We start from the raw sequence: 27,879 nt of genomic DNA on the forward strand, positions 1-27,879 counted from the left end.
TGAATGCTAAATTCATGGGGCAGACAGCAATGTTTTGCTTAAGGTTAGAAAATGTCAGAAGGAAATTAACTGAAATTTGGAGCAAAATCTTCTTGCATGGGACTATCCTATACACAGCAAAATTCTTAGTACATACCCAGTATTTCTATAACTGCTCCAGTCTTGTCACAGTTTAACAAGTGCCCCCTATGCACTTTCCCCCTAGGCACCAGGGAGACAAGAGACAGCCAATTCAAGACTTACAGGTTAGGTTACAGAGTGGTGCTCTTTGCTGCCCTCTGTTGACATAGAGAAGTAAGAGCAGGCTCTTTGCAAACAAATGTGCTAGTACCCCTTAGAGAAAAATGTAAATCCCTAGGAGAAAAATATACAAAGACAAAGATGCCTCCCACTGAGCCCCAGTAAGAGCTCTGGGAATGTGGGATGAAGCTGAAGAACATCTGCGAATTGATCTTCCAAGTTCAGATTATAGCCAGTACTTGCGATTTGCTTGTCTTTGGCAAGGTGGTATGTTTGTAGAGGGAAGAAAGGTTTGTACTTACACAAACACGCCCTGTCCTTACGCTACAGTTTGCTCTACCACTCCTGATCTGCACTACTGCCCTTTAACCCAAGGTCTGAATTAAGTCTTTCTTTCATTTCTGATGGAATGATCATTTGGGGCTGGGTGATTATAGTCAGTTACAATAATTAGGTAGACTGGAACTGTATCTTGCTGAGGAGGGAGTTAGGGAAACTAGCTAGGACAAAGCAGGGACAATTCTGCCAAGGTAGTCCATATCAACTACAAAACTGGAAGGCTCATGCTCGTACTTTTTCATTCCAATGTAAGATTATAGTACATAATATAAGTACAGCAGCAAAAGAACTGGAAGTTAGGAAGGATAAGATGTGAACTGAATCTGTAGACAGTAGCCTTGGTTTTAAAAATGAGCCTTATACAACGATGATTAAACAAGCTTATAATGTATAGATTCACGCTCAGATTTCAGTCATATCTTCATCATTAACACTAAAGGAGAGAGCAAATAAGAAATAAAAAATCTTTCAAGAAAAAAATCCATTTTAACATTTACTCATTCCTATATGTTATGCCCAGGTGATACACTTAAAATCAAATAATGAAGCCATACTGAAAAGCTGCTGGTTTTCCATTACATGTAATAATAGTACCCCAAATAGGGTAGTCCTATCTTTATTACTGCCTACAGAAACAAAAGACAGATTTCCTACCAGTAGTACACATCTCAAATTAATCAATCTATAATATATTTTTAAATTTTACTATCCTATAGGTTCCAATCCTGGCTCCTCAACTAGGCTGAGAATTAAAAGCTTTACATGTAACATTCTCTAGATGAGTAAGAAGCAGACAGAGCAGAGCAAAGTGGTAGGGAAACAGGCTGAACATGGTGCATACTTAGATACCCTGAAAACATAATACCTAAATAAAAAAAGAACTATGTTTAAGATACCTTAACATGTGTTGTTGGGTATACAAATAGAAATAAATCACAAACCCTGATTTCAGTCTATTTACTGGATAAAAAACACAATAAGTAGAAAATTTAAAATTGCTGTGGGGACTTAAAATCATAACAAAAAGCATAGTGGTACACATTGTCTCCCAATATCTAATTTTCTCTCTTCCCTTTTCAAGAAGCCTTGATCTCCCCACCCTGTTTTAAAGGTTTACACGGGAACCAGGCATGGTGATGCGTGCCTGTAATTTCAGCAACTTGGGAGCTGCGAGTTCAAGCCCAGACTCAGCAACTTAGGGAGACCCTGTTTCAAAAAAAGTAAAAGGACTAGAGATGTAGCTCAGTAGCAGACCACCCCTGGATTCAATCCCCAATACCACACACACACACACACACACACACACACACACACACACACAGAGTTGGGGAGATTAGGTGGGTACAAGTTTACTCTGCTAAAGACCCTTCTGTTCTCCTGGCTATAGATGTGACCACATGAATAAGTAAGTTCTAGCCAATGGGATGTGGGTGACAGTGTGTCCGCAACTCCCAGGTCCTCCTTTGAAGAAAAAGCTGCTTGTCCTGGACTCTTCTCCTACTCCATATTCTCATGCTGAATCAGCTTCTGCCATGTAGACAATGACAACATCCTAGGTAATGGCACAGCAACAAAACAGATGTAACCTTGGGCTTCGAATAGTCTAACAAATCAGAGCTATCTATCTGTTATAGAACACCTGTCTACTTTAAGAGCAAAATAACAATATTCCTTTTTTGAGCCACCAAAATTTTTGAGACTCTGTTACCGCTACTTAATGTGTATTCCATCTACAATATACCACTATTGGTGGTTATCTGCTACTGGTTATTTCCTAAATGAGATAAATAAGCAATGATTGTTGTAGACATTCAGAGAATTAATGACTCAGAGAATCAAAGAGCTGGGAGAAAAATTTAAAACCATCTACTGTTCTTTTTCATGTATGAAGAAACTGGGGCTGAGAAATTTGTCCCTAGTTGTGAAATTTGTGACAGTCAGGAAGTGACTGAATGCTTTTTTATTCAGGTCTCCTGAATGTTTCTTGCATTACATCTTCTATCTGTGCAACAACAGCAACCACTAATGCTGGCTCTTTTTTTCATAGCACAATTAGTTAAGATTCACTCAGTACTCCTGGTACCATCTTTAATTCTAAAGGACAGCCAACAAGAATCTTAAAAATCACTTGCACTGTGATTTAACATGAGAGAAAATAGTAGTATAAATATATGGTACTACTAAAACAAGAATAAACAAACAAGAAACATAGACCAAGCCATTAGAGTAAGAGATCCAACAAGGTATAAATGGAAATGGTCACAAAAGTCTTATGGAAGCAGTTAGTCTCCTGTAACTTAAAATGTTTTAGAAATACAGAAAATATGACTCAAGAATACTTGAGTCAACTCATAAATTGAAATTTAAACAAACATGCCAGGGCCCCCCAAAAACCACAGCCTAGGGATCCCTTCTGTGTTGTCTAGTCAGCAATAACCATTCTCCACCAGATCTCTCTTTTAAGCTGGGCTTTTGCTAAGGAGGAAGAATCATGAATACTTCATTGTATACACACAGTCTGCTAAAAGCATGTGAAGAAAGGGGCAGTTTTAGGGAGACATGAAAGGAAAGAACAAGAATAAGGAATCAGTATGACATTGCTGGTGGGACTGCAAATTGGTGCAAGCACTACGGAAAGCAGTATGGAGATTCCTCAGAAAACTTGGAATGGAACCACCATTTGACCCAGCTATCTCACTCCTTGGTTTATGCTTCAAAAACTTAAAAATTAGCATACTATAGTGATGTGTTTATAACAGCTTAATTCACAATAGGTAAACTATAGAACCAACCTAGATGCCCCTCAACAGATAAATGAATAAAGAAAATGTGGTACATATATACAATGGAATATTACTCAGCCTTGAATTTATGGCATTTTCAGGTAAATGGATGGAGCTGGAGACTATCATGCTAAGTGAAATAAGCCAAACCCAAAAAATCAAAGGCTGAATGTTTTCTCGGATAAGTGGAGCTGATCCATAATGGGGTGGGGGGGGGGAGAATGAAGCAACTTTGGATTATGCAGAGGAGGGGAGGGGGTGTGGGGATGGGAAGGGTGGTGGAATGAGATAGACATTATTACCCTATAAACATGTATGATTACACTACCAGTGTCGCTCAGCACCTTGTACAGACAAAGGAAGGAGAAGTTGTGCTCCGTTTGTGTACAATGTGTCAAAATGCATTCTACTGTCAGGTATAAGTAGAACAATTTTTTTTTTTTTTAAAAAGGAGTCAATATGAGGAAGTTAACTTCATTTATTCCGCCAATAAAAACTTTTCTGAGTACTCAGCATGTGTAGACACTGAGCTGAGATCAGGTGATAAATAAATACATGGTGCCTGACCTGAAGATACATCAGACAAGAACTGGAAACTTCCCTTTCTAAACATATCTTCACATATAGAATTCAGGGTGGATGAAATTATGTGTGAAAGAATCCTTTACCCACAAACACTGCACTTTGGAATAGGAAAAACTAAACTACTCTAGACCATCTTTATTTTGTTAAATTCTAATCTGTTCTTTCATTCTGAAGTAGTCTTAATAAAGGGTATAAGTAAAAGTCACTGCTTGCATATTTTTCTTATAAGGCCCCTTGTTGCCACTGGTTCAGAACAATCTGGTCTCTCTGCAATCATAATAGCACCCTTAGCTTTCAACTGGCCCAAGTTGTAAGTATTAAGTATTCATTTTTTTTCACCCTCAAAACCCATAACCATATAATGATAAATATATGCATACAGACAGAGAGTGTTTTGAAGGGAAAGATGTGAATGAAACTTAGCAGAGGCAAGGGCAGAAATAAATATCTGGAATGCATTGATGTCAAAATGTCTACATTAAGATGCAAATTTTTAGATTCTGTACCATATAAATTACCAAAAATAAATAAATAAATAAATAAAATACACACAAACATTAAAAAAAAAACTCATAACCATCCTTACAGCCACCAACATGAGCCTATGGAACACAATATCCATCTGGCAGTATAGTTTGGAAATAAAAGTAGGGATGTTCCCAGGCCCCTTGTGGTGGTATTGCTTATTCCTGTCCTGAATAAATTAAAGACACTATCTATCTAACTCCAGAGGGAATGCTAGAATCTAGAGACATCTATAATACTCTGTGAGATATATTGGGCCTGAATTTTAAATTAGCAAAATGAAGCCCCACTGAAAACTATTCATATTGGAAGCAGTAACCTAAATGGGCCACATTTTCTTAGCATGTATTTTTAGTCTGTTAAATTACTCAAAGCTCTATATTAAATTGTCATCTTCAAAAGGACACTCCTCCAGAAATGAGACTGGTAGACTGGTGTCTTGAAGTGGTTTTCACTATAAATAAACATAAAAGGAGGCAGGAGGGAAAAGTAACACCAAAAAAAAAAAAAAAACCCAGTAAAATATAATTACTAAACATTACAACATTTAAAAAATAAAATGCATTTTTCCCAGGATAGTATTTGTTGGCGCTTACTATTAGCTGGGCTGTGAAATAGTCACAAATTTCATGATAAATTTACATTTCTAGAGTAGCTTCCATCACAAGCTCTTCACATTTAGGACAAGTTCCTCTATTTTTTTTCCCTATAAATGTCTCATTACATTTTTAATTAAATGAAAAGAATGCTTCTACTGCTGCCACTACTGCAAATAGGAGAAATATGCTTGAATAAGTTATACTTGCAATCATCAAGAATATAAATAGCAATAATAGTTGGCAAGGATGTGTGTGGGGGGGTAAATATAATTATTTGCCATAGGTAGGCTACACATGAGTAAACCACTTTGGAAAGCAAACTGGAGATTTCTCAAAAAATTAGAAATGGAACTACCATATGACCCAGTTCTCCTACTCCCTGATATTCATCCAAAAGATCTAAAATTAGCATACTATAGTGACACATGCATACCAAAGTTTATAATAGTGCAATTCACAATAACTAAGTCATAGAACCAGCCCAGGTGCCATTCAACCAATGAATAGTTAAAGAAAATGTGGTAAACCCAGGTGTGGGGGTGGACACCTTAATTCTGGCGACTTGAGAGGCTGAGGCAGGAGAATTCCAAGTTAGAGGTCAGCCTCAGCAACTTAGCAAGGCCCTAAGCAATTTATGAGACCCTGTCTCAAAATTTAGAAAAAGGGGATGTGCTGGGGATGTAGCTCAGTGGTAAAGTACCTCTGGGTTCAACACCCAGTACCAAAAACAAAACCAAAAAATGAATAAAGAAAATGCCACACACAAACACACACACACACACACACACACACACACAATTGAGTTTTACTCAGACAAAAAAGAATGAAATTATGTCATTTGTAAGTAAATGAATGGAACTGAAGACTATTATGCTGGGTAAAAATAAGACTCAGAAAGTCAAAGGTCAAATGTTACCCCTCATATGTGGAAGGTAGAGAGAGAAGGACCTCATAAAAATAGAATGGAGACCAATAGAATAGAAGAAGAAAATCAAGAGATAAGGAGGAAGGGAGAATATGGGGAAGTACTGGGGAATGATATCTACCAAATTATGCTATGTCCATGTATAAATATACATGAATCCCACTTACATATAAAATTATAATCACTGATTAATAATAATAATAATATTAATATTAATAATCAATAATACTAATGGAAGGGAGATCAGTAAAGCAAGCAGATGAGGAGGAGGGAAGAGGAGAGGAAAAGAAAAGATATTAGGAAGTGAAATTGATCAAGTTATGTTATGTGCGTGTGCAAATATGGAATACTGAATTCCACTATTATGTATTATTATAATAAACCGAAAAAATAAAACATAAAAATTAAAAAAATAAAATGCAATACACTGATAATTAAAGAATATAAGTTAAGTATGCAGACTGAGATAATTGTCATATTTTCTCTTTAATTCAACTACTAATTATTCCACAATCCTGAATGATAATTAATAAAGCATGTATAAGGAAATAGAGTAAGCTACACAGAATAGCATTAAGTGGCTACAGATACCCACATACACACACACATAAATAATATCTAATCTATTTTATATGCAAAACAAGCTTCCTTTGCACTGAGAAAAACTCTATTCAAAGTTATTAGAAAGGAAAATACAGGGGCTGGGGATGTAGCTCAGTAGAAAAGCTCTTGCCTAGCATGTGTGAGGCCCTGGGTTCAATCTCCAGCACATCAAAAATATATATATATATGCATATATATGTACACTTAATAATTTATATATATGATAATATATATACTTAATAATTTGAACAACTGTGAGTTCAAGAATTATAAAGGTAGACAAACATACTAATAAGGAGGAACAGGAAAAGACTCATGAGGCAGTTCATACACAAAATGATGTAATCAATGACTAATACAAAAAACACAATATAAGCATTAAATGAAAACAAAATAAGATACCAGCATCTCTGCCAAGTGGCTAAGATCTTCTGTTCATTTTGTTCATATGCTTTGGAAATGGTGTAGCAAAATAGGAACTTATACACTGATGATGGTTAAATAATTAAGACTTTTTGAAGTACAATTTGGCAACAGATATCAACAGGCTTAAAATATAACTCTCTTTTAAAATGAAAACTTAAAAACATTTTATGAGTGAAAATACCTTTTGACCCAAAATTCAACTTTAAGGAATTTATTTTAAATGAATAATCAGGAATTTGGAAAATAAAAGAGGGGGGATCTAGCTATAAAGATTTCATCACATAATTGTTTAAAATGAAAATAATTGGAAATAATATTATGCACTCAAAATTGAGAATTTGTTAAATTTGTTAAATAAATTATGATAAACTGTATGACAGAATATTTTAAACCTCTATATATGATATACTAAAAGGCTAGGGATGTAACTCAGTGATAGCGTACTTCCCTAGCATGAGTGTGGACCTGGATTCAATCACCAGCACCTGTATATATATGGGTATATGGTGTGTGTATTTATCTATATTACATATACAAATACAGGCAAAAATATTCATGATGAAGTGTTAAAAAAGGAAAGGTAACATAGTAAGAGGTATCATGTGATCTGACAGACACACATACATATATATATATATATATATATATAGAGAGAGAGAGAGAGAGAGAGAGAGAGAGAGAGAGGAACATATATATTATTCTCTAAATGTAGGGACAATGTGATTTTATTTTCTACCCTTTTAATCTAAATTTCTAAATTATCTATAATGCACAAATGTATTTACTTTTGGGAAAAGTGTGGAATGTTGCTAAGGTAATAAATATCCACTGCTATTATAACTTTTTAAAAATTTTTCTATGAGAAAACTGGAAAGATGTTGGTCAAAAGACACAAAATTTAAGTTAGTAGGAATAAATTCAGGAGAGTTGTTGTACAACATGGTGTCAAAATACAATATGATGTACACTTGAAAATTCCTAAGAAAAGAATTTTGAGTGTTCTTCCCATAAATAAATGATAAGTATATAAGGTAAAACAAAAACAAACTTAAGGAAGATAGCCTGGAAATTATTCTATAATTTCCTAAGTTATAGTAGAAAATGTGACGGTCATGGTTAGGATAAGATTTGAAGAGAGGGGAAGAGTTTGGGACAAAAAGCCTTGACAGAAGGTCTATGTGTGTTAAAAGAAAGCTGAGAAATCCCATTTTCAATAATATTAGAGGAGGCATGGTTACCTGGAAAAAGGAAAGGATAGAGTTGGGATTATGGGAAGCAGCAGGGGTTTGAATAACCACTGTGGAAAAAGCAATAAATATGAATTCAAGGCCACCAATCAGCATGAGGACCCTACAGTGGATACAAAGCGATCAACATGGTAGCCAAAATCAGGATTAGGGAGGTGTGTTGGGCACAGTTAGAGGAGGAGCCAGAGGTTGATAGGGGTGGAAAATGTGAATCTGGAGGAAGAAATTGAATGGATGACCATGTTTCCAAGTTGAATGGGGCATAGGAGAAACAGGTGAGGGATGTATTCAGTTTGGTTACTATGATACTATGGCATTGCTATGTATGGCACATAGTAGAATAGTATAATACATGTTTAAGAAAAAAGAGTGAGGTGGGGAGATTACTTGAGTCCATGAGTTTAAGACAATGGTGGGTAGGGAGAGGAGAGATTGTACAAAGAGAGCAGAAAGACAACTAATGTAACTGAGCACCTAGTACATTACAGATTATTCTGGCACATATCAGTATGTCATATTTTCAGTCACTAATTGTTTAGGCTTCTCCTTTGCCTAGAAGGCACATGTATGTCTGTATGGGCGGTGGATTCTGGGATGGAGTTCAGGGGTGCATTACATTCCCAGCCCTTTTTCTTTTGAGAAGGATTTCACTAAGCTGTCCAGGCTGGTCTCAAACTTCTCCTGAGTTGCCAGGATTGTATGTGTGCACCATGGTACCTGGCTATGTCTCTCTTTTTCAAAATTTCTTTCTAACTTGTCTACTCACTCTCTGGTCCTTTTTCCACCAAACTTTTTGAAAAACACTATATGTTAAAAACACTAAATACTAGACAAATGTGCCTTTGCTCCCCTTCCCACACCCACAGCAGGGATAGCAGTGGATGGTGGCACTCTTTCCCACTATGAATACACAAAAGACAGTAGCACCTAGCAAAGGCCTTGCACGTGGGGTGCATTCAGTATCAATTATGAAACAAGTGAATATACGTACACATTAGGGTAAATGTGGGATCTATCCCATTTACTCAAAAAAAAAAAAAAACCAGAGCTTTTTACACTATATCTTTGACCTTGAAAAAAAAAAGTGTTCCCTGTATGCTACTGGATCTTGGGATCCTTACATGCAGGAAGTCTTTGCTTAGGCCAGTCTAATCAGCTGCATGCCAAGCTGTTTCTAGCTATAGTACATTTCAGTTTAAAGCTGTGTTTGGGGGTTAGGTATATCATTTAACCTCTAGCTTTTTATTATCCCATTCCTACTCATTAAAAAACATCCTGCTGGGAGTCATCCATTTGTAGCACAGAGGGGGTTGAATAAAGAGAATGTACACACTGACTTTTTAGGTACAGAAACCATCTTTAGTAAGATATTAAATTCATCCTGCAAGCAGGATTTATATGATTTCCAAGTCCACATGGCAGGCATATTCTTAATTCCCCCTGTTCATATGCTGGTGTGATCCTTTCCCCTTGAGTGTGAGAAGGACTTGCTCCTGTAATCAACAGAACACAGTGATGATGCTGGGATGTACATGATTACATTCACATCATTATGTCACAATGTTATATACATCTGCAGCACCTGTCTGGAGTTTCTCGCATGCTATCTATGAAGAAGCACGTGGCCGGTTCAGGGAAGTAAAAGTGGACTCTGAGCTCAGGGAAGACTCCAGACAACAAGAAGGAAAAATTAAAAACAAAAGCTCTCAGTCTGACAACCACAATCCACAACCACTGGCACTGAACATTGTTACCAACTATGAGTTCCCTAGTTGAGTCAATGCCTTTATGTTAGACCCTAAGCAGAAGATACAAATAGGCCATGCCCAATAACCAAAGTAATAAATGTGTGTTGTTTTAAGCCACTAACTTTGTGATAATACTGTTATGTAATAATAGAAAACTGATATACCCACAGAACTTGATACCATCCCAACTAGAGACAACTTGGTTTACGTTTACAGAAAGCATCTAAATCTCTTGAGGCACACCTAATAAAGATTATAATAGCATACTCTACTACTCCTTTTTATATAAATAATAGTGAGTAACAGAGTAAACATCCTGCCCGATGACTTAAATAAGCCTGGGTTATAAACTTAAAATCAGTAGCAATGAACATACATAATGTTGTATTAGATAGTAAGGGGAATTACTTAAAAAAATATAGACATTGCCCCTACCTTCCAAACACTGTTTCCTAAAAATCTTGTCTATGTCACCCTGGAGTTTATATCTTATATAAAGATTCCATTTCCCAGTATGTTTTTAAAATAGCAAAAGTTTGTGACATGGGTAAGACACATACAGAAGCTCACAGACAGCATGGACGACTGTAGAAGGGGAGAATAAGTATATTTGTTGTATGTTGAGCATAACCAACTGCCCTAACACTCAGCAGCTTAAAACAACAGACATTTCTTATTTCACAGTTTCTGAGGGTCAGGAATCTGGGTGGGTGGTTCTGGCTCAGGATTTCTCAGATGTTACATCAAGCTTATTGATCAGGGATGCAGCCAAGTGAAGACTTGACTGGGGCTAGAGGAAGACTTCCAAGACTGTCCATTCACGTGGTTGTTTGCAGGAGGCCTTGGTTCCTTGTCACATGAGTCTTTCCACAATGTCCTCATGACAAGGCAGTGAACTTCCTGAGAGTAAGTTATCAATAGCAGGCAAAAACCAGAAATGCTTTTTATAACGTAGTTCAGGGCTGACAAACTTTTTCTTAAACGGACAGATAGTAATTATTTTAGGCTCAAATTCCATATAGACTGTAGCATAGCTACTCACCTAGGTTGTTGTACTGTAAAATAGTCACATACAATACTGAAACGAATAGGCATGACAGGTTCCAATAAAACTATTATAAAACTGGTAGCCAGCCTGTGGATCATAGTTAGCCAATCCTGACTTGGTGTGCAAAGCTGTATGAACTCACTTCTTCATTATTCTATTCATTAGAAACTAATCATTAGGTCCAGCCTATACTCAAAAGAAGAGAAATTAGGCTCTACCTTCTGAAGGGAGAAATAAAAGACTATATATATTAAAATCACCACACTATGGGCTTAATACAGTAAGTAGAATATGTATTAAACAATACATTTCCCCCCTAAGGATGGTATAATAAATTACTACAAACCAGTTGGCTTAAAACAACAGAACTCTTTTTTTTTTTTTCTTTCACAGTTCCTGAGGCTATAAGTCCAAAATCAAGGAGCTAGTAGGCCCAGGCTCTCCCTGAAGGCCTTGCCCAGCTCATTCTAGCTTCTGATGATCCTAGAAATTGCTGGTGGTCCTGGCTTGTGGCTGTTTCACTTCAATCTTTACCTTTGTCTTCACATGGCCTTCTTCCCTGTGTGTGTCTCTGTGTCCTCTCCTCTTCTGATAAGTATACTTCTTATTGGATTTAGGGTCCATCCTACTCAGTTTGACATTATATTAACTAATTACATCTGCAAAGACCCTATTTCCAGATAAAGTCACATTCTGAGGTTCTGATGGACATTAGTTTCAGGGGGGACAACTGAATATTGTTGTGAGCTGAATAAATCATATCTACTCAGAACTTCTTAGAACCTCAGAATGTGACTGCTGTAATTTGCATCCTAAATGTCCCCAAGGCAAAGGCCCTTGGTGGCAGGCATGGTTCTCAGCCTATAGTATAAAGTGGGAGGTGGTGGAATCTTTGGTAGAAGGGGTATGCTTTTGAAGGAAATCTTGGGACCTTGGCCCATCTTCTCTCTCATTCACATCCTGGCTGCGAGGTGAACAGGCCAGCTCTATCATATGCTTCTGCCATGATGTGTTGTGCTACCACAGGCCCAAAGCAATGCAGCAACCCATATATTGAAACCTCTGATATCATGAGACCAAATAAACTTTTTCTCTTATTAAGTTGATTATCTAAGGTATTTTATCACAATGAGAAAAAGCTGAGGAACTTATTTGCCAACAGGGTCTTTGTAGATGTTATTAGTTCAGCTAATTAAAGGTCATAATGCATAGGGTGAGTTCTAAATCCAATGAGTGGTATCCTTTAAAATGAGGACATAAATTTAAGCCCTAAAACATTATCCACAGGATAAATTACAAACTCCTTAACTTGGCACATAAAACCATTTCTGATGTGACCCCACCAACTTGTCTGTCCTCATCTAATACTCATTCCCCTAATTACTCTAGGCTCTAATCAAAGTGAAATGTTCCTTCTCCCAACCTACGAAGGTACATGACCTAGCTATTATTTTTCCCTAGAGTGCCTTGTCACCTCTTCCTTGAATTTTGGAGGGTATAGCATAATTTATGTCAAGTTTTATTTGTAATAAAAATGTCACTGAATGTGAACTGCAAATTTGATTCCTGACCCTTATTTTGTACTTAAAAAATCTTGAATTGATATATAATTTACCTACATGAAATGAATGATCTTCAGTGCTCGGTAAAATAAGGGTGACAATTCTATACACTCATGTAACCACCACCTAAAACGATAGAACATTTCTATTGCCACTAGAAATTTCCCTGGAGTATCTCTCCAGTCAATAAAATACCTTCCCACATCCTTCACCAAAAATGTTTTGATTGATTATTAAAAGTGTTTTGCACAGTTTCTGCTTACATGATCATCTCTGCTGTCCCATGCAATTGCAAAGTGAGAATTATCTGTATTTTTTAATATTTCATTTTCTTTTTATCATTTCAGTTGTGTGTGTGTGTGTGTGTGTGTGTGTGTGTTTGCTCTGAAGCAAAAGTAGGCAAACTATATAGCTCGTGGGTTACTTGTTTTTCTAAATGACACTTTATTAGAATACAGCCCCTCTTACACATTTACAGATTGTCCATGGCTGCTTCTGTACCACCATAGCAGAGTTAAGCAGTTGGTACAAAGACCATATTTACTAATATTTACTAATAGTGGCTATCTGTACAAAAAGCTTCCAACTCCTGCTCTAAAGCAGTGATTCTTAAATTTTACCAAGCATCAAGATCACAAAACAGGTTACTATGCTATAACCCCAGAGTTTCTGATTCAGGCAGGTCTGGGGTACAGCCCAAGAATTTCATCTTTAACAAGATCTCAGACAATATTGATGCTGCTAGTCTGCAGAACACATGTTGAGAACCACTGTTCCAAAGACAACAGTATAAATTTATATCTATCTCATATATATTATACCATTTCATTTCTGCCTTTTGTGCTGTTGTTACATACAGTTTACTTATTATATGCTTATAACCCTTTTATACCTTGTTATTTTTTGAAACAGAATGTTTTGAAAGATTTTATGTAAATTAACACAATAAAACTGACAGTTTTTGGTGTACAGTTCTAAGAGTTTTAAATTATATTTGGATTCTTATAATTACCACCATAATAACTCCCTCTGTTAAAGCGTCTAGTAGAAAAGGGAAGCATGAAGAAGTGGGAAATTTGACTACAGAGATTTAAAGTATAAAAAAGAATCAAGAAAAAATGTTACTAATAATAAATATCAAAAGTGAAAAATTCACTTCATAGGAATAAGGGGAATGCTACTGAATGAGAGTAACATCTGTAATGAGTTGTAAGGTTTTCATCATGTTTTTCTGATCTTTTTCTTTGTCCAATGATATTAATACCCAACTACATGTTGGTGATTTCCAATTTGCTACTTATTGCTTCTAATGCATTCTTTTGTATTTCTTTATCTTTTGTGTTTTTGGTACTAGAAATTAAAACTGAGGCTTCACAAATGCTATGTGTGAATTCTACCATTGAGCTATACCCCCAGTCCCACATTTTTAATATTTCTTAAGCATGCTATTTGATACTTTATTCTTGAACCTTTCAGCTGGAAAAAGTTCTAGAAAAATTATTATTATTATTTTGCAGCTTCTCAAAGGAGCCATATAAGCTACATGTTTCACATGTCTGTTCCCTTATTATCTAATCATATTCTGGATAATGGATTATACAGACAGCCTTTTTCCAATTTTTCAATTAGTAACTGTTTATGGTCTTTCCTTGATGAATTTGTTCCCTAGTTGTGATTCCTTGGTTATTTTAGGGAACTTGAGTGAGGAAAGCTTCCTATATACCTAGAAGCTATTGTGCTTCCCCATTCCCACCATATTATTAAGTTCTGAAAGCTGAGAGGTCAAGGGGAAGAGAGCCTAGAGGTGGGTTCCAGTGGTTCTTAAATTTTCCAATTGGATTTAATGAAGAATTGGATTGCTAAAAAAAGAGACCAACTTTTCTCTCAGCTCTCAGATCCACGTTAATAAGTATTAGAGTTATACAAGAATCTTACCATTTGACCCCTGAGAACCTCTAGATGCCCTCCTATAGTATTTCTCATTCTTCTAACTCTTATCCTAATATAGGTCAAAATTTGGTTTTCAAGTTCTAATGTGAAATTCTTATCACCTTTGTGGCCATCTTGCCTCTACTTATTTGCCTAAGTATTTTTCCTGCCCATTTTTCTTTGATGAAGTATATCATAAAGTACTATGCAGGGTATATTTACTTTGTGTTGTATTTACTGAGAAGTAGAAAAAAAAGTTGGTCTATACTTTCCAGGTGTTCCATAATTGTCTTTGATGTCTGTGAAACATCCTGTGTAAGTCGTTCTGCTCAGTTTGTATTGCAAATGTTTTTGAAATGAATTTTAATAGGATTGATCTCATCATTTTGCTAAGGAAACCACTGATACACATTTCATAACACGGCATTCAAGATTTATTCTTTAAATTATAGAGCAATGATCAAAGTAGTACGTTATCTGGTTATAGTTACATTGGTTGTTCTGTGAAGGCAGTATGAGGTTTTGGAGGAATCTGGGACACAGATGATTAAATAAGACAACATATGAGAAAGTATCTAGAACAGAGCCTGGTGTGTGTGTACACATACACATATACATAAACATACCTATTTTTTGCAGTAAGGGGGAAAACAATAATTTTTTCTGTTAAAGACTATATTTTACTATAAAAGGCAAATTAGTGGCAGATCTAAAATTAAAGTCTTATTTTCTAGTCATGTATACTCTCTAGTAAGCTCTATTCAAGTGGCATAGATGACATTAGTTATTAGCTTTCCACATTTAGGAGAAACTAGTATCTATTAGAATAGTTCAAGTTTTAAATACAACTCAGATATTATTAGGAGACTTCCTTAAACCTTATTTTCTTTTTACATTCCTTCTTGCATTACATTCCATTTTAATTTCTTTCAAACATCTCTTTTTCTGAACAGGATGAGCCTTCAGGTTTCCCTCTACTTTTTCTTTTTCTTTTTTTTTAATTTTTTATTTGTTTTAATTAGTTACACATGACAGTACAATGACCTTGACATATCATACATTTGAATCAGATGGGATATAATTTCTCATTTTTCTGAGTGTACAGGTTGCAGAATCATATTGGTCATACAGTCACATATATACACATAGTAATAATAATGTCTGTTTCATTCTACTATCCTTCCTATCCCCCTATCCCCTCCTCTCCCCTCCCATCACTTCTCTCTACCTAATCTAAGGTAACGCTATTCTTTTTTATTCTCTCACATCTTCATACATGTATTTTGTATAACAATGAGGGTCTCCTTCCACCATCCATGCAATTCCCCTTCTCCCTCCCTTTCCCTCCTACCTCTCTTCCCTATCTAGAGGTAATCTTCTTCCCATGCTCTTCCTCCCTACCCCATTTTGAGTCACTCCCCTTATATCAGAGAAGACATTCAGTATTTGTTTTTTGGGGATTGGATAACTTCACTTAGCATAATCTGCTCTAATGCCATCCATTTCCCTGCAAATGTCATGATCTTGTTATTTTTTAGTGCTGAGTAATATTCCATTGTGTATAAATGCCACATTTTTTTTTATCCCTTCATCCATTGAAGGGCATCTAGATTAGCTCCACAGTCTAGCTATTGTGAATTGTGCTGCTATAAACATTGATGTGGCTGTGTCCCTGTAGTATGCTGTTTTTAGGTCCTTTGGGTATAGACCGAGAAGAGGAATAGCTGGGTCAAATGGTGGACCAGAGACTCTGCGTCTAATAGAAGAAAAAGTTGGTCCTTCTACTTTTTCTTTGGTTCCTTTCTTACTTCTTTTGTAACAACTCAGATTCCATAAAAGTTTAATTCATGGGCAACAACAGCAAGCAGAGGGTAATGATTAGGTCAGTGAAGTATGAGTCAGAGACCAGGCATGCCACCGAAACCAAGAAGGAATAAAGACTGTCAGTCTAAAGGCCTTTAAGCAATTAGGAACTGGAGCTATAGGAGTTGAGCAATCAGAAAAGCAAAGGGTTAACAACCTGAAGACCAACAGGCAAAAAGAGAGCAGGGCAAAGTTGGCTTAACAAGTATATGGAAGAAATAGCAGGGGAAATACAAATGCTTTGTACTCTCAGTCACTTTTCCCCTTTTCTTATTATGAAAATTCTAGTCTAATGCTACAATGGCCAAGAATCCTACCAATAATCACACCTGCAACAGTTGACTGGCTGACCAGTGAATATGGAATGGAGAATAATCACAGTTTTTTGGGCTAAAGGGTTTTCTTTACTTGTTGAAAGGAAATGAACCCAATTACATTAATTTGCCCCCAAAAGGAAGAAACTGATAATTAATTAATACAACTCCCCAAAATAGTATGCTTTCAGGAAAGAGCCAAAGCAATACTTCTCCAAGTATATTCTGTTCACTTCTGCAGTTTAGCTCAATACTCCCGATTTTTTTTTTTTTTAAGGATTCTGTGACCAAATATTTTGGGAAATGTGACATGACCTTCTCATTAGAAACATTAACATGTTAAAGGTTCTGGGAAGTCTTGCAATATGTGCATAAGCTCATTAAATTCTATTTACTTTTATAGTTAGTGCTTTTAATGTCCTGCTTAAGAAATTTTTGCATAACTCAAAATTGCAGAAATATTTTCTTTATTTCTTTCCCCTAGCTTTCTGATTCTGAGTTCTATGGTTGGCTCTATGATCTATGTCTATTTATTTTTGTGTAAGGAGTCCTTTTCTCCTTCATAAGAAAATTCATGTTTTAGCAACATGTTAAAAAGACTACCCTTTTCACATTAAATGGACTTACCACCTTGTCAAAAAATTAATTAACCTAGCTTGGTGTGGTGGCATACGCCTGTAATCCCAGTGGCTCAGGAGGCTGAGGCAGGAGGATCACGAGTTCAAAGCCAGCCTCAGCAAAAGCAAGATTCTAAGCAACACAGTGAAACCCTGTCTCTAAATAAAATACAAAATAGGGCTGGAAATGTGGCTCAGTGGTCAAGTACCTCTGTGTTCAATTCCTGGAACACCCCCCCCCCACCAAAAAAATCAATTACCCTTATATGTATATGTCTATTTCTGGTTACACTATTCTATTCCACTGATACATATGACCATATATAGCAATACATGAGCTTATTGAAGCTTTATATTTAAGTTCTGAAATCAGGTATTCCACCTTGTTGTTCCTTTTCAAGATTATTTTAGAATCAGCTTGTTGATTTCAACGTCTACTAGAATTTTTATAGGGATTGCACTGTATCTACATATAGATGAATTTAGAGAGAACTGGCATCTTAATAACATTGAGGTCTGGGTTTTTTTGAGGTTTTGTTTGTTTGTTTTGGTACTAGGGATTGAGCTCAGGGTTGCTTTACTACCGAGTTACATTGCCAGTCCTTTTTTATTTTGAGACAAGGCCTCACTAAGTTGCTGATACTATCTTCAAACTTGCTAAGGCAATCCTCCTGCCTCATCCTCCTAAACTGCTGGGATTACAGGTATATGCCAACATGCCCAGCCAACTTTGAATTTTATAATCCATAATCATGGTATATATATTACACTTTTTATTTTGGGCTTCTCAAATTTTTCTTAGAATATTTTGTAGTATTCAGTGTAGATGTTTTGTGCTCTTTTTTAAGGTCTAATTTCTATGTAGTTGATATTTTTAATGGTGATATTTTCACTTATTTTCTAACTTCAGCTGTTCAAAATATTTCTAAGGATAATATTGACTATAACCTGTGGCCTTGCTAAATTCATTAATTAATTCAAGTAATTTAAAAAATAGATTCTACAGGGTTTTCCTATGTACTCAGCCACATCATGTATGAATAAAGACAATTTTACTTCATTTCTGAAATTTAGGCCTTTTATTTATTTATTTTTGCCTTGTTGTACTAGTCCTGTACTAAGCATTTAATATACATTACCTCATTTAATCTTTATAACAAACCAGTGTTATTTCTAATTAATAGATGCTACAATTTGGATCTTAAATGTCCCTGGGGGGCCAAGAGCTAAAGACTTAAGTTATCTTGGTGTAACTGGGAAGAGGTGGGGCCTAGTAGAAGGTCTTCTGGGCACTGAGGGCATGCCACAGAGGGAACTGGGGGACCCTGGTTTCTTCCTCTGTATTTCACAAGCATCCATGAGGGGAAGACTACTGCTATGCCATGCGCTCCCACCATGATGTGCTATCCCTACTCCCCCAGGTAATAGATTTGCCTATGCATGAACTAACACTTCCAAAATTGTAAGTCAAAACAAAACATTTTCACTTGGTAAGTTGGTTATAAAGGCATTTTGTAACAGTAACAGAAAGACAACTAACACAACAGTTAGAATATGAGGCTCAGAAAGGTTCAATGGGTACTAAAGTAATGGTAGTTATCAGGGACTGGGAGGCAGAGGAAATAGGAAGTTTTATTTAGTGGAACTGTATGTTTCAGTTTTGCATTATGGAAAAGTTCTGAAGTTCTTTTGCACAACAGTGTGAATCCACTTAACACTACTGAACTGTACACTTAAAAAATGGTTTTCAGGGCTTCTGGTTGTGGCTTAGTGATAAAGTGCTCCCCAGCATGTACAAGGCCCTGGGTTTGATCCTCAGCACCACATGTAAATAAATAAAATAAAGATATTGTGTCCAAATATAGCTAAAAAATAAATATTTTAAAAAATGGTTTTAGATGGTAAATTTCATGTTTTCAAATCTTAATGAAAAATATATTTTTTTAAAACTTCAATACAAATTTCATTATAAATTCTAAAAAACCAAGAGCTATGCTGAAACTGTTTTTAACCTATCAGATTGACAAAACTCCAAGTCTGATAACACTCTCAATTGGTCAAAATATGGGAAACAGTACCCTTTTATGTTACTAGAAAAGTACAAATTGGTATAATCCCTATGGAAAGCAATTAAGCAATATCTTTGATTCTGTTTGATCCAGCAATTCTACATGGGGAATTCAATCATACAGATACACTGTACACATGAGTGAAATGATATATACACAAAGCTATGAACTTCAGCATTATTTATAATAGGAAGACACTGTATATACCAAATGCCCACTGCTATGTGACGGGGTATATAAATTATGGTGTATCCTTACAGTGGAAATATATATAGCTACTTAAAAATGAGAACACTCACTATGTACTGATAGGGGAAGATAGTAAACATATGTTACAAGTGAAAAAAAATTTGGAACAGTGTGTAAAATATAATGTATAAAAAAGGGGGAATTAAGAATCTATTTATACTTTTATAAATTCTTGCATATATGTTAAGAAGTTTTACAAGGATACATGGAAAAATAATAGCATGGTTTAGGGGCCCTGAATGGAAATTAAATGCACAGGAGACTGGCTGGGGTGGGAAGATTTTTAAGTGTATACCTACGTTTTAGTCTTGGAACCATAGGACTATATCATTTATTCAAAAATTCCTATACTTAGAAATATATTTTAATTACAACAATTGACACTAATCTATTCATTCAACTATTTATCAAGTGCTTACTATATATTAACTAGATACTATTCTAGGCACTGGTAATATAGCACTGAACAAGACAAAGTTCTTGCCCCTTTGGAACTTATATTTTAGAAGGAAAGACCCCCAAAATATGTATTGATACACACATTTATATAAATAATTGATACATATATAATACACCCAAACACTTTATAATATTTATAATATAAATTAAATAATGCCCAGTAGCTATTTTTTTAAAAAAGGAAAAAAAGGAGTGATGTGGTGGAAGAGGTGTAGTGGTGCTAGTTTGTCTAGGGTAGTCTGGGAGGAGGTATGTGAATAGATATCTGAATTTCTGAAACAATAGGGTGGCTGAGGGGGGAAAGCTTTCTAGACAGCAAAAGCCCTAAGGCAAGATGTGTTCAAGAAACAGCAAACTGAGTAAAGAAAACAATGGTAGACAATGGTGTAAAACATATGCTCAGAAGCCAGTTTTCATAGGCTTTGTAGGGCATGGGCAATGGTTTAGATGTTATAGGCAGCCACTGGAAGCTTAAAAAAATTCCCAAAGGGGCATGGTTAAGATTCAGCCAATATATACCTATGGTCTTCCAGGTAAATGACTAAAATATTTCAAACCCAGTCAGGAAAAAGCTGCTTCCTTGGTAAAAGAGGCTCATGCATCTTTTCCCAAGACACCTCTACCCACTCCCTATTCTTGCCTCGTGAACCAACAACTAAATAAGTAACCAGGCCCAGAAGAGTTTATTGCTTGGTGAAGTTAATCAGCCCAGGAACCTAGAATCACCAAGATTTGAGATTCAGCAACCTAAACAGTGTGCAAAGGTTTTCATTTCCATTACAGACCTAATACCTGCTTAGAACAGTGTGTCCTGGGCTTCCTGAAGCCCAATACTATGGTCTCTATACCCACATGATACATCAGGAATGAGAAACAGGTTAGAGAAATAGACTCCATGTCCCTAAGATCTGAAATGACATTAGAGGAAAGGGGAAACTCAGTGAACTTCTACATAAACAGTTTCTCTCTTTAGGACTCTCCCACTGATTTGAAAGGTTACTGGCTAACAGCCAGTTTTTACAACTTTTATATATTAACTACATCAAACTTTATTTCCATATCCAAAGTCATTTGTCATGCACCAGGAGTTTTTTTTCTTTTTAATATTTTATGGTAAGAGGGAAACAAAACATTAATCTTTGCAACACCAAATATGACCTTAACATTCTCATATTTGCACTCAATAAAGTCAATATGTTTGTGAAACAATGTGCAGTTCCTGGACTCCTAATCGCAAATTAGAATGAGAGCAGCTGAAACACAGAAACTCTACTATCACATGAAACTTATTTTACATACTAAAATACTGGGACTTTCATCTGGGAAATCAATACAAATATCAAAATCTTACCAAAAAAAAACAAAAACTGTTTTTTCCAAAGTTGCATGAAATTTCTTAGGCTGTTCCCACTTCCATCCATTTCACAAAGTTCTTCCTCTTTGAAAATACATTCTGCTACTCTGAAATCTAGGATCCTAACATTTTGTCACAACATTTTGAGTTCTACTTTGTTCCCATTCATTTACTTTCTTTGATCATAAACCCTCCAGTTTAATTACCCCTGAGTAACATTTGCTAACACGAACTCATAGCATGAACCTAAAGGAAAAGCAACTGGAAGGGATGTGGAGAGAAAGCCAAACGGCATTTACAAAGAAATCAATCTCTGGACAACAGACATATATTCACTCCTTTCTATTTTCTAACTGTAAACACCTTCACTCAACATAAGACAAGACATTAAAAATCATTTTTCTGCTAGCAGGACCTGCCTTAGCAGAACACTTGCTGAAACACTCCATGGCTTTCCTTTTCATTTTAAAAATAAAACTACTTGTGCAATGCTGAAACTTTCAGCAGGTCTAGTACACAAGATTAAGAGCCAAGCAGGAACTTGATTTACTCTCACAGAAATTATTCTTACAATCCTTTTTATATTATAATGTTATAATAAATTTTAAAAACTACTTACACCAAGCTGAAGTCTGGACAAACAGCATGAAATAACCAGCAGCCAACTATTTCCTCACGGACTAAACTTTGTCCTCTTCCTGGCAGTTTCTGGATCAGGTTCACACTGATATGCATTGACAGTGGCCTTGGAAGCTACCACCCAACAAGCAAGGTGGGAGGGTTTGTTAAGTCAACTCCTGCTCCATAACTGCTTATCAGCAACTTCTCAAAGGTCAAGTTAAATGTGTTTAAAGAGACAAACTTAAGGAAGATTACAGGGAAAGCCTGAAAAATCTTATCATTTCTGATGACTGAGCTTTGCTTTCAGAGTGGATTTCTTTTCCATATGTTCCTGGGGCTTAAAAAAAAAAAAAAAAAAAAAAACAAGAAAGAAAGAAAGGATGATGGTCTTGTAAGCTATAGTTACTTTGCTGTCTTCCTTTTACAAAAGGTCCCCCTCTTCTTCCTCAGGCTCTATATATTGTGCAGTCTGACAAAAAGAGGCCAGAAAATTGCTCGTATTCCATTTCCCTCCTCCATCTCCATTCTCCAATTCTTTTGCTAGTGAGAGAAACAATGCAAAATTCTTGGCAAAGTTAAGCACTTTCTGACATTCAAACCACCTGCTGATCTAATGTAAAGTGAGAAACTTGGATCCCAAATTCAGTTCTTTGCAAGATAAAAATGTCATACTGTTTCATTCCCTTTCACTTTTTTTTTCCCATGTCACTTCTCTAAGCTTCTTCTGAGCTACTATGTGCCTGTAATTTGTACCATTACCCTTTGAAGTAGGAACAATTCATAATGTACTCACTGCACTAATCACTTTATAAACATTCTTATTCTCTCACAGGCAATACATTCTGGGATCATCTTCAATTTTTAGTCTAATACTCTGTATACAGTTGGACTCCTTCAGTATCCTGGTGATCCTCTGCCATGACTTTCCTGCAAAGATGTCCATGTTCTAATCATTAGAGTCTATGAATATACTATGTTACATAGCAAAAGGGACTTTGTAGATGTGGTTAAGGTTAAGAACTTTGAGAGGGGGCAATTATCCAGATGGGTCCAACCTAATCACATGAATCCTGTAAAGGCAGTAAACCCTTTCCAGCTGTGGTCAGGGGGGTAAAGGATTCACTAGTTCTTTCTCTTACTGGCTTTGAAGATGGAAGAGGAGAACCACAATCTGAGGAATACAGGTGACTTCTGAAAGCTAAAAAGGAAACAGGTTTTCCTCTAGAACCTCCAGAAAGGAACACAGCCTGATAAGACTTTGATTTCAACCCAGTGAGACCCATGTTGGATTTCTGTCCTACAGAACTGAAAGATAATAAATTTGTATACTTTTAAGACACAAGGTCTATAATAATACTATGGCAGCAATAGAAAAATAACCACATTATTTAAAATGCAATTTTAAAATATAATACTGAATATAATACTCCAAATAAATTATGATGAAGAAAAAACTGTGAACTCTCAAGTTCCTTAATCTGGATGCTGTAAGTTTATTGTTTTAGATTTTTAATGCATTATACTTTTTGTTTTATTTTGTTTGCTGTACTGGGGTTTGAATCCGGGGTGCCCTACCACTGAGCTCCACCCCCACCCCCTTTTTTTTTTAAAGAGAGAGTGAGAGAGGGGAGAGAGAGAGAGAGAGAGAGAGAGAGAGTGAGAGAGAGAGAGAATTTTTAATATTTATTTTTTAGTTCTCGGCGGACACAACATCTTTGTTGGTATGTGGTGCTGAGGATCGAACCCGGGTCGCACGCATGCTAGGCGAGCGCGCTACCGCTTGAGCCACATCCCCAGCCACCCCCACCCCTTTTTAATTTTTATTTTGAGACACAAGGTCTTGCTAAAGTGCCAAGGCTGGACTTGAATTTGTGATCCTCCTGCCTCAGCCTTCTCAGTAACTGGGATTTTAGCATGTACCACCATGCCGGCCTTAATGTATTATACTCTTAACTTAGAGACTCTTGGGTCTTTGTTACATGATCTATATCAAGTCAGGTAGGTACCTGACTCATTCCTCCTTTTTTTTCTTTCCTGTGTTGGGATCCAACACATACAAGTTTCCTGACTGCAAATCTTGGTTCAATCATCTATAGGTGACAGAAGAAATCTGAATGTTGCCTAAACATATAAATATACTCCATATTACTCAGTATGGGAGAAATGGAAATTAAAAGTAGAGTGACATCATTAAACCTATATTTTAACATTAAATTGGCAAAGTTCAAAGTTTCATAAAACATAATGTTGGTGAGATTATGAGGAAATAATAGAGGATAAATTGATAAACCTTCAAGAGTAAATGGGCAAATTATTAATATATATGCTTTTTCATGCAGCAATAACTAAAAACATATTTGCACATATAAAATGTATACATATACACATGGATATTCACTGCCACATTGTTGCCAAAGGAAAAGATATCAATCAAGAAGAAACTGATAAATTATAGTATAGGTATAAAAAGGAATAAAAAATATGGCAAAGAACATCACTTGAGAGTCCTCTTTCTTTTCCAGTAAAGACTAAATGGAGGGGCTAGGATTGTGACTCAGTGGTACAGTGCTTGCCTAGCACGTGTGAGGCCCTGGGTTCAAACCTCAGCACCACATAAAATAAATGAATAAAATAAAGCTACTGCAGCCATCAAAATTTTAAAAAAAGACTAAATAGAATTGGATAACATAAGTCAAAATTTTCACACAAGATAGTACTTCTGAGTTAAAGGTTTTTGGGATTCCATTTACAATCATGCTTCTCAAACAGCTGAAGCAACAGTTAGATCTTTATGTAGTATCAGCTTTATTTGGGAAGAAAATACAGTGAAACAGAGAAAGATACAGAATTCACATGAGCTTTAAAGACAGATCCCAAGATTCAAGTATAGAATGTCTTTATATGATGTCACTTTTCTATTTCTAGGGCTACAAATTCACTTTCCACTTTATAAGGAGGTACCTGAATACAATCTTGAGAAGCACTCATATAATGACCAGTTATGTTGAAATGTGTGTTTGTTACTAAAACTCAGGATATCTGTAGTTTAAAAAAATAACTTTGTGAATTGTGGCCTCACAATGAAAATTACAATAAATATTTCACACTCAAAGGAGAAAAATGAAGAAAAGTCCACTATTTGTTAATGAGCCCAACTAATATAACCATTTATCCTGTATGCCTACAGCTAAAGCTTAGTAATACATTTAGAGGAATGTCAGTGTTGACTATATCAAGAGGCTTAATCGATACTATATGATAATGATAAATTTATACTGAGTCTCAACCAATGTAAATATGTACTATGATATGTACATATCTGTGTGCACATGTATATATACAAATACATATGCATATACATATACTGTCACATACTATAGGTATCAATAAAATAAAGTAGTGACTATGTTTCAAGTTCTAATTTATATTAAAAATGTGAAAACATGACTTATGTATAGTGCATAGTATGCCAGTAAAATGGAAATGTAGTTTTCATCTATAATTTTCTGCCAAGTAAATTAAAATACTTTGGCATTAGATTTTCATAAATCAGGCTAAGAATGAGCTTGAAAAATTTGCTCTGATATTTTCTATCTCATTTTAAACAGTCTCTCAAGCAAGTAATGATTACTTTTAAATCTTTTCTGTAAGAAATCCATTAAATCAGTAACAGTAGAAGTAATATATAAAAGTGCATTGAAAATTTCATGAAAAAAAATGATGCCAGGTTAGTGGGGTTTTTTTCCTAAAATTAATTGCTTAATTTGATGTTATCTGAATAGAGAAATCAATATAGTTATTCATTACCTTAATATAATTCTGATAATTAGAAACATTTACTCTTTAAAAGAAAATTAGATAATAAGATAACAAATAACCCAATCAACAAATGGGCCAAGGACCTGAACAGACACTTCTCAGAGGAGGACATACAATCAATCAACAAGTACATGAAAAAATGCTCAACATCGCTAGCAGTCAGAGAAATGCAAATCAAAACCACCCTAAGATACCATCTCACTCCAGTAAGATTGGCAGCCATTAAGAAGTCCAACAACAACAAGTGCTGGTGAGGATGCGGGGAAATGGGTACACTTGTTCATTGTTGGTGGGACTGCAAAATGGTGCAGCCAATTTGGAAAGCAGTATGGAGATTTCTTGGAAAGCTGGGAATGGAACCACCATTTGACCCAGCTATTCCCCTTCTCGGTCTATTCCCTAAAGACCTAACAAGAGCATGCTACAGGGACACTGCTATATCGATGTTCATAGCAGCACAATTCACGATAGCAAGATTGTGGAACCAACCTAGAAGCCCTTCAATAGATGAATGGATTAAAAAAATGTGGCATTTATACACAATGGAGTATTACTCTGCAATAAGAAATGACAAAATCATAGAATTTGGAGGGAAATGGATGGCATTAGAGCAGATTATGCTAAGTGTAGCTAGCCAATCCTTAAAAAACAAATGTCAAATGTCTTCTTTGATATAAGGAGAGTAACCAAGGACAGGGTAGAGACGAAGAGCTGGAGAAGAAGATTAACATTAAACAGGGATGATAGGCGAGAGGGAAAGTGAGAGTTAAGGGAAATTGCATGGAATTGGAAGGTGAGCCTCAGGGTTATACACAATTACATATAAGAGGAAAGGAGGAGTAGGAGAAAAATTATATAAGTGGAAGAAACGATTTATAGTAGAGGGGATGGAGAGAGAGAAGGGGAGGAGAGGGGAGGGGAGGGGAGGGGGGACAGTGGAGAATGGGATAGACAGCAGAATACATCAGTCACTAGAAAGGCAATTTGTAAATCAATGGAAATGTAACTGATGTGACACAGCAATCTGTATACGGGGTAAAAATGGGAGTTCATAACCCACTTGAATCAATCTGTGAAATATGGTACATTAAGAACTATGTAATGTTTTGAACAACCAACAATAAAATAATTAAAAAAAATCAAAAAGGATATAGAACACAGAAAAATATGATCAAATACAAAAAAAAAGAAAAAGAAAAACAATTTTAAGAAGGATCAAAATAAATTAGCTTCTTTTCTAAATGTTTGGATTTCTAAACTAAAAGTTACTTACATAGCAAATAGCTTTCATTACTCCATCTTCTATGTATTACGTGAAATTACCTCTTGACGCTAAGAAACAAAAAGCTAATGCAATACCAAACCTGGAAGCCTGAATTGCAGCTCTCATAAGTAATTCATTTAGCCCAGTCTGTGGCTTTCACAATTAATTACTATGGGGACATGTTGTCACTTCTTGACATCTCCTGCTGCCTACTGCTGTCACATATGTGAGAAATTCTGACGTTATCATGTTTGGAGAAAGCAAGTCTGAACTGATATCCCAGGGAATAATAAATAATTTTCTTTTCCAACTTGACATTCATACTCCTGAGATTGGTAAAATTTTCAATGATTCTCTTATTTTAAATAAAAATTCAGAGAATATGCATTGATAAAAGCAATCTAGATTGTCAGTTAAACAGAATAACTAATATCACTATATAATTTGTGTTACCTAGAAGGGTAAAGGAAACATGTACCAACAACCAACAATTCAACTTCCAGGCATACATTCTAGCAAAGCTTCCCATCCAGTATGCTGCGTATGTATTCATTACTAGTATGTAATGAACAAGCCCAGATATGGAACTCAGCCCTCCAGTCACGCAAAAGCTCCCATGTCAGTTACACAGCTTCTTTCTTTAATCCAGTGTGTTGTATAAATATTATCTATCATTTTCTATGTGTATTAT

General features: G+C 35.8%; 1 protein-coding gene across 2 annotated transcripts in view; it reads right to left on the reverse strand.

Moving 5' to 3' along the window:
* MAP3K13 (mitogen-activated protein kinase kinase kinase 13) overlaps positions 1-22,235 on the reverse strand; it is a 144,411-nt gene extending 122,176 nt beyond the window's left edge. Inside the window, exon 1 of one of the 2 annotated variants that reach the window (XM_081302154.1) lies at positions 22,104-22,235. The gene's annotated coding sequence lies outside the window, so the exon portion shown is untranslated. The remainder of the gene's footprint in view (positions 1-22,103) is intronic. The other variant, XM_081302156.1, reaches the window with a different exon arrangement.
* Between the last annotated feature and the right edge of the window lie 5,644 nt (positions 22,236-27,879).

This window comes from Spermophilus citellus (assembly GCF_964194105.1).
Source record: "Spermophilus citellus genome assembly, chromosome: 7".
Taxonomy (NCBI): domain Eukaryota; kingdom Metazoa; phylum Chordata; class Mammalia; order Rodentia; family Sciuridae; genus Spermophilus; species Spermophilus citellus.